This window comes from Rhamphochromis longiceps, linkage group LG18, assembly GCF_057381845.1.
Source record: "Rhamphochromis longiceps isolate RC_006_pf linkage group LG18, R_longiceps_female_GT1.1, whole genome shotgun sequence".
NCBI lineage: Eukaryota > Metazoa > Chordata > Actinopteri > Cichliformes > Cichlidae > Rhamphochromis > Rhamphochromis longiceps.
The window spans coordinates 29,952,380-29,961,949 of record NC_140574.1 but is presented as its reverse complement, the minus strand read 5'-3'; positions in this window follow the sequence as shown (position 1 = coordinate 29,961,949).

Sequence of the window (9,570 nt, the reverse complement as noted above, 5' to 3'; positions counted from 1 at the left end):
CATTTTTGAAACAAAAAACAAACAAGCAGCTCTGTTTGGGGTTGAAAATAGAGAAGGTGGCACGGGCTTCAGGTATCAACATACTAACTAACTTTTAGTGCATAAAACATGGACATGCAGTGCCATATTTATGATTATTTGCATCATTATGCATTTTGGAACCTAGAGCTTGGCAGACTAAGGAGTAGACATTTTTGTATATATATCTACTGTAGCCGCCACTATTGAGGTTCATCAAAATGAAGCAATAAGGCACCAGAGAGGTTTGGTGAAGTGGGTCTTACTGTCTGGCTGAAGAGCTTCAGTTTAAAATCATGATTCTTTTATTTGCTTTCCTCTAAGTCTGATATAGATTCTCTCCTGAAGAAATAACTTTTATATAAGCGATCAGTAAAGCTAACGTTACTGAATGAAGCCTACTTACAGTAAACTGTGCAGCACATTATCACTGCAGTGTGCATGTATACAAGTACACTTAGTCCAAATGCTGATGAGTTACACTGTTGGACTTACAGACACTGGAACACAGATTAGAAAACTGATTAGTTACATTTGTAGCCTATCACCAACAATGCCTGTTTAATCGCCAGAATAAAAAATCCTTTATTAGGCTGACAGCAACCTTTAATGTTTAAATGTATCAGTTTAATGTTGCAGAGCTCTAACATGGAACTGTCATGTTAGAAATAAACAGCAGTACTAAGAGCATTAAAACATAAATGTGGCATGAATGAGGGACCCCACCACATTATCACACTTGTCAACATACACTTTATTTCCTCTTGTGGTTTCCACAATACTCGCACCTGCAGCTTTTCAGTTCCCACGCGCCCATACGCCACCAACAACAATGACTACAACAGCTTCCCCCGCAGCCACGCAACGAACCACACCTCGCCACACCTCGCCACATACCCCCACCACCCAACTGAGGCCGGGGCCATGTCCAGCTGAAGACATCAGCTAAGACTTGTACTTTTTCATAAGTCCTCTAGTGACTGCACCTACTCTGGAAAGAGGTAAGCACACATATACAAACACATGCCAGTGGGAGACACAAAACACAGAAGGAGAAGGACCTCAATGAATGTATCCGCCGTTGCAAATGAATATCAAGAATGTTTTGGAAAAAAGGGAGATCAAATAATCAATTGGCCAACCAACCCACATTAGCATAAAGACTGAGACTAGAAAAACAGCTAGCCTGCCTATTCATTACTACAAATAACTCTGGATTCGTTTTATACCCAGATTTCCGTTTGATGGTATGATCACTAATGGAAAACTCAGTTTCAGGTGAAACTGTACATACAGATTTGCCAACAGCAGCATTACCGCCAGGGAGCTAAGCTAACACAAAGGATAAAAGTACAGCATTCCCCAGACAGAAAAAAGACACAACCATCTGGCTGAAACTCACAACAACACCTTCTTATCACAGATGATGTATTATGCTGCCTATCTCACACAATGAAATGTGAAATACTCTTATTCCAGTTGCCCCCACCAAGTAAATGGATTTTCTTTGTGTCTACTATAACACAATTCGCGGGCTGTGTCATTGCATGTCCGACAAAGCTCGGTTCACAATGGTTGTCATGGGCACAATGGATTCAGTACATATAAGTCATCAGGCTAATGTTGCTGTGTCTGATTGAGTCTTACTTTCTCTGTGTGGATCACAGCAGGTAGACAAAAACACAGAAGCAAGCATAAGACTGTCCAATAAAACTGCAGTACATCCAAAAATGGCAACGCTTGCTCGTCTCCATTAAGGCATAAAAGCTGAATGCATTGAAACCACATTGTGCACCTTTGCTAATCACTCCAAATGATTCCCTCAACCAGTTTACCTGCAGACCCATGCTGGTTATTAGAGACCTCCCTAATTGATTTAACAGACAGAAAGTTATGCAAAAATAACACTAATGATGGCAGTAATATGGAAATCAAGACTTTTAATGTACTGCCACTGCTAAGTGCACCTCAAATGAGTAGTCAGTACATGATTTTGCTATTCCAAAATACACGGGCACTTTGCAATACAACATTGGTCACTGTGTGAGTGGATTATTCCCCATTTTTCATGCAGGAGGCAGTTTATGGTTTCTGAAAGGCATATTGTAGGGATGAATATGTTTAAGATTGAAGAAGAGATTAGAGTTTTTGGTTTATTAAAACCCTTCAAGGACTGCCAAGGGCAGCTGTCAACATTAAAAATTGAATTCTTTTCATTAAAAAAATAGAACGGGAGAGTTTAGCACACGTTACTAGTGTAATATATATTCACAATAGGTACGCACACGAGCCTTTATTGCTGAGATGTTTTGCCAGTCTGATGTAGCTGTCTCTTTTTTATGCCTAAGTGATCCCATCAATCAACACGTGAGTGAGGATGCAGCAGAGAGGAGTGAAAGCTCATGGTTCGCATACTGATGCTGTTCTTTTCTTTTTTGTTATTTTTTTATTTTGCTATTTTATTTTTCCCCATCTACACCTTTTCTCAAGCATCTGTTTTCATCTCTCTTCAAACTCACTTCCACACAAGGGAATTAATTTTTCTGTAAGGTCAAATATGAGATATGTGAGACTGAATTATTGACGCATTTCTGCCTCGCCTGTCCTTTTCCCAGAAGAAGGGTTTGCACAAATTCCATCTAATGCTTCATGGCACTAACTTTGCGCACAGATTTCCTCCGCACATGCTTTTTTGTTTTGGATTTATGCAACTTTGATGGTGTTTAAACTGTTTTACAACGTAAGATCAGATGTGAGATTTATTCATATTTAACAGCTGTAGTAAATATGAATACCAGAGCTGGGATTGTAAGCTTGTGCGTAACTGTAGAAAAAACAAAGAGTAAGAAACAGTAATTAACCCCCTGTGTGTTGTTTCAAGTCAAGTGGAATGTTTTTCAGCAGCGGTGTTTAGTTTGGATGCTCGGTTGAAAATGTGGAATTTTTTCCGTAATCATTTTTATTCGAGGCATGATTAAACACAGAGTGATATTTCACCCAGGTTTACATGATCCAAAGCTAGAAAATCTATTCAGGTCATTGCTATGTTTTTTAGCACAAACTGTGGAAAACAGAAGAGAGATATAAAAATCAGCCATGGGTCTGCTTTCTGTCCCTCGCACTAACCTCCATACCTTTGGGGACACAACCTTCAGTGTGGCGGCCCCCACTTTCTGGTACTTTCTCCCATATGATCTTCCCAATGCCACATCACTGGACGGTGCATTGGGCTGGGCTTCTCAGAACTCACCTCTTCAACAAAACCCTCAACCTCAAGCAAATAGTGTTTTTACTCTTGTGTAAAGTGTCCTTGGGTTTCTTGAAAAGCGCTATACAAATCTAAGTTGTTGTTGTTATTATTATTATTATTATTATTATTATTATTATTATTATTATTATTATTATTATTATTATTATTATTAAAAATTCTCACCTCACTTTGTTTCTCCCAAGCCAACAGGCACAGCAGAGTCCTGTGGAAAGAAAAATGTCAGGTAATCACACTGATAAAAAAAAGATTATAAATCTCAAATATGACTGATTATGACTGTATTGATAAAAATCATTATTTTTTTTAATGTTATGACACGAGTAAAGTCACCAGCTGCCATAATAAAGCAGTGACTTTATTAGATGCTCATAAAAAATACTGACTTTTAAGCTTCCCACATAGCAAAATTGGTATGGCCCAGACGTGGCCCACACAATGTGCTTACACATGGCCCACATACTGCAAAGAATGACGGCCCTTTGGTGGCCCAGATCTGGTTTGCCAAATGTGGCCCATTCATGGGCCAGCACAAGGCCAGTTGCAGACACACTGGTGGTACTGTGCTGGCCCATGTGTGGATTATCTCTGGCAAACCTGGTCTGGGCAACCAAAGGGCTGTCATTCTTTGTGGTATGTGGGCCATGTGTAAGTTGTGTGCAGCCACGGGCCAGTTGCAGACACACTGCTGGCCCTGTGCTGGCCCAGAACAGTTTCAGCTCTGGCCCCAGATGTCAGCCTAATGTGTACCTTAATTAAGCCATGTAATAACAACATGTGCATAATAGTGCAAAAGTAACATGAAAAAACTCTGTTCAGACTGATTCTTCAACTCTCCCAGATTACTGAAAGTGCTCTATACAACATGCCACATTCACCCAATCACACACTTTCTCTTAACTGAGTGCTTCCTAACTACATTCATACACTTTCACACTCTTGACATGCAGACTGGATGAGCCAGGGGACCGAACCACTAACCTTTGAATCAGTAGATGACCTGCTCTACCGCCTGAGCTACAGCCACCCACTGGCAAAGATGAGTAAACTCTCACTAGGTTTTGGATAAAGTGTACACTCACAAACCTGTCAAACCTGTGAAATGTTGGCTACCATAGCAGTATAGTATTGCAACTTGGCATTTGGGTCTTCTAGCTAAAATAGGAAAATAGGAACATAAATAGTGCATCATTGCCAGACCTGGCCCACATCTGGTTGACATTCACCCTGCCATAACACCAGCCAGTCAGAAGTGCCAGATTGATGCCGGATCCCGGCCTGTTTTCTATGGGCCTGGGCCACATAAACCAAACCATAATCGGGCCAGATATGGCATGCAATTGCATAGAGAGTGCCATCATTGCCAGACCTGGCCCATATCTGGATGACATACGTCTTATCATGCCAGAAGTCAGCCAGCAGAGCCAGCTTGATACCAGATCCGGGCCAGACCTGCTTGCTATGTGGGTTATCGCTTATATACTGTATTTCCAAGTATGTTTGCTTATGTTTCAATAAACCTCTGCACCTAGACTTTTCCACAATACCTTAATACGTCTTTTCATATAAAGCATATTATAAAGCTACAAGGATTTTTTTAACGCTTTATATAAGGACTTAATACAATGTTTAGCCTTTTGAAGATATAGATAGGCAGTTGTGTTGTCTGTGAAGTAAATCAAGACTGTAAACACGGAGACTGTGTGTAGTATACTTTTCCTTCAATATGGCTACTGTTAATGGCAAAAAATGTTAAACACATAAAGACATTAAGCTTATGCAATGATAAATATAAAAGTACAAATTAATCATGCATTACAGTTGTAATGCACTCTAAATCTAAGCAGTAAAAGTGTACAGTACAGTCTAACTTTAGGGAAACATTAAAGAGTCACACTTAGCTTAGAAAGCTACGGCTCCACTGATGATAGGCTATTCGTGCACTACAGGCTATAATACACAAATAGAACAAGCTAAAGAAGAGTCTGAAATCCCCTAATGGCTGCATCTACTGCTCATCTTGCAGGAACATAAACATTTCAATATACTAAAACCCCAACAGCACAGTGATAGACAACAAATCAAGATAAATTGCATTGTTGGGGATTCTCTGCTTTAATTAGCAGAAAGGAAAGCTGCAACAGGGTAACAAGATGATGTGGCTATATTACAGAGTACTATCACAATATGCCATTATGCAGTCACTACTATGGCAAAGTCAGCTACAACAATGCCAGTAACATAAGTAACAGAAATAAAAACAAGATTCCCACATTACTCTGGACGCACAGGAATTTATCAGGTACAACAATGCGGGAAAACTGATTTAACAGAAAAATGAGAAGACACTTCCAGCCGGCGCAGATTTAGTCAAGTCTTTGTCACAGCTCTTTTAAGTGAATTTCATTTGCAAAGCTCCGGACTTTGAACGTTTACTGGGAATACGTGCATTGAAACTGTGCGGATAATTGGATGAACGCTCTGAAGGGCTAGGTTTGCCCACTGAAGATGTTAACTCTGCATGCTAAAAATGGTATACGCAAAGCCACTGCATTCAAATTTGACGTTAAGACATCCTACTCAAGCATGCCTGGGTGAGGAGTTGGTAGTGAGACCGGTGTCAGTGCTGTGACAATCGTGCACTTGTGTCGCTGCACACTGCATGAATCTCTGTGCAGCAGAAACAGTAGGGGCTGGGACTTTCAGTACAGAGCAGCAATAACATTTGGTAATTATTATATATAAACTGTTTTGTACCATTGTCATCAGAATATTATTGCTATGTCTAAGCTAGCCACAAAAGAAATCATCAGGTAAACAGAGCAGGCTAATTAGTTCCATCAACAGCTGACACATCTACATTCAAACTCTCGAATCAATGTTTTAAATGTTTAGCTGAAAGTAACGCCCTCACTGCAAGTAAAGTGCAAACTTGACCAAACCAAATTCAAACGTTATTGATTTTTGATTTGTTGAAATGACCTTATGAATTGCACTTGATATAATTAGCAATAGTGTAATGATTTTTTGAAGTGTGGCAGTAAGCCACAGAGCAACTATTTTAAAGGCCTTGATTCTTTTTTTGTACATATTTTTATTTATTGATTTTTTTTTAAAATTTTTGCATTACTGTGGTTTGTAAGAATGTCACACTGTGTGTGATTATTGAGCATTGAGACACACGATGTGCAGTTCCTACAGAAGCTGATGTTCATCAGCTTTTGTACCAGAGTCAAAGGCTTTTTTTACACTGAGCTAAAGTTATTATGATACAGCTATGCTAGCGTTTGATCAGCTAGTAACACCTTGTAATTTAATTTCATTCTTCCTCTCTGTAAGAAAGAAGATAACAAACCTTTTTAGTCCAGAAAAGAGTCCAACCTCAACTACTGTACTATTATTGGGGATGTGCGTGACTGTTTGGTTAGACATTCAAAAGTTGCTATCATTGTTGGTCGATGTCAGAAATACTAGTCAGTTAAACATGTTATGTTAATGTGTAAAGGTAGTTATCGGATCCAAGATATCGCAACACCATAAGCTACTCACCTGGGCTGCAGCCGTGATGGTCACCCTCTCCCTATTGTGGTTTTGCAGACATGTGACCATTAACCATGTGACATTAACTTATCTGCTATTTTGGATATGTGACAATCATGGTGACAATGTAGGAGCAAGTGAATAAAGCCCCAGTCACACAGGCCTAGAGACTGGTCTGTAATCATATGGCAATCACCAGTACTGAGGAAAAAAATGACTAGTGGTTGGACGCAGTCACTGGGGAAATGATTTGTAGAGACGCTGTGGCCATAGTTTGAATTAAAGTGATGGACTTGTCTACAAACAATAGCCAGGTACTCTCAGAGCTGTAGTTAAACTGTGAAAAGTGCAACCAGATATGAAGATCGTTTGCCTTCAAAGTAAAAGTTCAACCTTATGAAACATGTTAGCAGTTTTTCAAGTTGTAAAACCACTCCGACAGTTGCAATGTTTGCCTGCAAATACTCACTATTTGCAGGCAAACATGGAAAATTATAGGCAACTGTGGCAGTTTGCTAACAAGCAGTCTGCTAGCAACTAGCTGTGCCTACTTTGAATCTGATTCCACCTGAGAAGACACAGCAACCTTTGGAAACCACTGCCAACCAGTCAGGGAATACACATTTTTCCAAAGCAGTGATTGTAGCAGATCCAATATCGAGAATAAATCTCATGCAAAGCATGCATGACGTAGCATGTATGATGTCATATCCTCTATATCTGTAAATAGAAGCAGAGGTGGAGAGTAAACAGATGCCTATGCTAATCAGTGCTGTTCTGCTGCACTTTAAAGTTTTAAAAAAAATATCAGAATAAAATGGAATTTAACCAAGTTTTTCACCGAGGGTGTGAACACTATAAGGTAAGAAACCATTGCTGCTAACACTGCAAAGGTTAGAAAGACTCTGCAGACTAATCTGATAATATGTTTGTGATGTCATGATGCAATATGCTGCACATTTCATATAGCTCCTAAAATACACTCATGGTATTTGCATGGCCAAAGTTCATCTTCATGCAATGAAAGCGAGCTCAGTTTTACAGGTTTTCTGAGGTTTTTTGCGCTCTTTTCGTCTAATCAACTACTCAAATTTGTTTCTCATTTAAACAACTTTAAAATTAGTTGCCAGGGACATACTTAGTACTTTTGGTTTGGAAAAAGCCCACTTACACACTTGCTGAAGTTGTTGTGTTTTTAACTGCATAGTTATTTTGTCATGTCATGACATGACCCTTTTGGACTAAAGAGAAGGCTGTGTTCCAATGCTGTGTTTTCATTTATTAGCTTAGTTATGGGTGTCAGTGCTGTTTTCAGTAGGGATTTTTTAGCCTCTTTCTGTAATACAACTGGTCCATTGTGGCTGTTTTTAACAGCTACTTTAAAACCACAGGTGGTACAAAATGCCTTTAATTAAATTGTTTCCAACATTGTTTTCAGCATACTACAAAGAAGGTATACAGTATGTGACCAATCCATGGTTGTCATTGTGTTACTGAAGTAAATTGTGTTTTTTCTCTTACTGTCACGGTGGCTGTATTCTTCTCATCATCCCCCAGCATGCACATGCCATAGTGAAAATGCAATGGCTGTACAGGAATGCAAACCTTGGCAACGCTTCTAATAAATGCGAAATATGGAGCCACTGAACAGTGAACGATGTTGCTGCCTTCTTCTGCACTGCTCGGTCTAATACTGACCACCGGCACAAATGGACCATGAACAAGAATATAATCATATGTTAGGATAAGGTTAACTAGAAAGTCAATTGCTTTGCCATTGGTAGCATGGTAAATTAAGTCATGGACCAAATATTCTATTACAATAAAAGGACTATTTTCCAAATGTGAGCTTTGTGTAAAGATTAGCAGCCTCTTGATGGTCCATTTAGATCGAGGTGATTTAATTCAAATTTTAATTGATTTCAAAAGGTCTCATTACACTAAGAGCAGATCTGCCTTATTCTACAGTGCCTACTTTTGCATTTTTAAAAAACGTTTCACAGGCAAACTTTAATATAAAGCTAAGCAAATGTATGACTTTTGATCACTAAAATCTTTTAACATATTTAGACATTTCTTATTTATCATAGCTGGAGTAGATTGACACAGTATTTTTAAAGGTGCACCGATTTGTTTCAGTAACAGTGGCTTCAACAACAACAACTGGGCTTAGGGAAAAGAGGTCTAAAAATCCCAGTTATGCCATTTATGAGATTAACTGGTGAGCAGCAAGAGGTGTAGATTTCTCCATGAGTTGGAAGAGACCAAAAAAAAGTAAAAACGGGAGTTCATACTAGAGTTACATCATATGAAACAGAAGTCTCTCTTACACAAGCCTTTATTTTCACGACCACCAGCGTCAAGACTTCAGGGGTCCTGGCCTAATTCCTATCACCGCTGGGATTTCATGCTGCTGTGATGAGCCATCAGAGTCTAATCGCCAAATAGTGTAATTGAATTCTGACACAGAATAAATCATGTCCAATTACTTATAATGATCTCTACTCACTTAACTACTAATGTGCACAATCCTTTCACTTTGATCCTACAGGAAACTTTTTGATGCTGTGGATATTTAGCAAACTCATAGGCAGGACGCATGCAAACAGCTGGAAGCATCTAAAGAACTCCTCTTAAAATTGTATGAAACTTTCTGTTTAGCCACATGCATATTCTTACAGCTAGGTCTGCACAGGCACCTGGTATCTCCAGCATCATCCAGGTGGAAGGTGGACTCTGCCCAT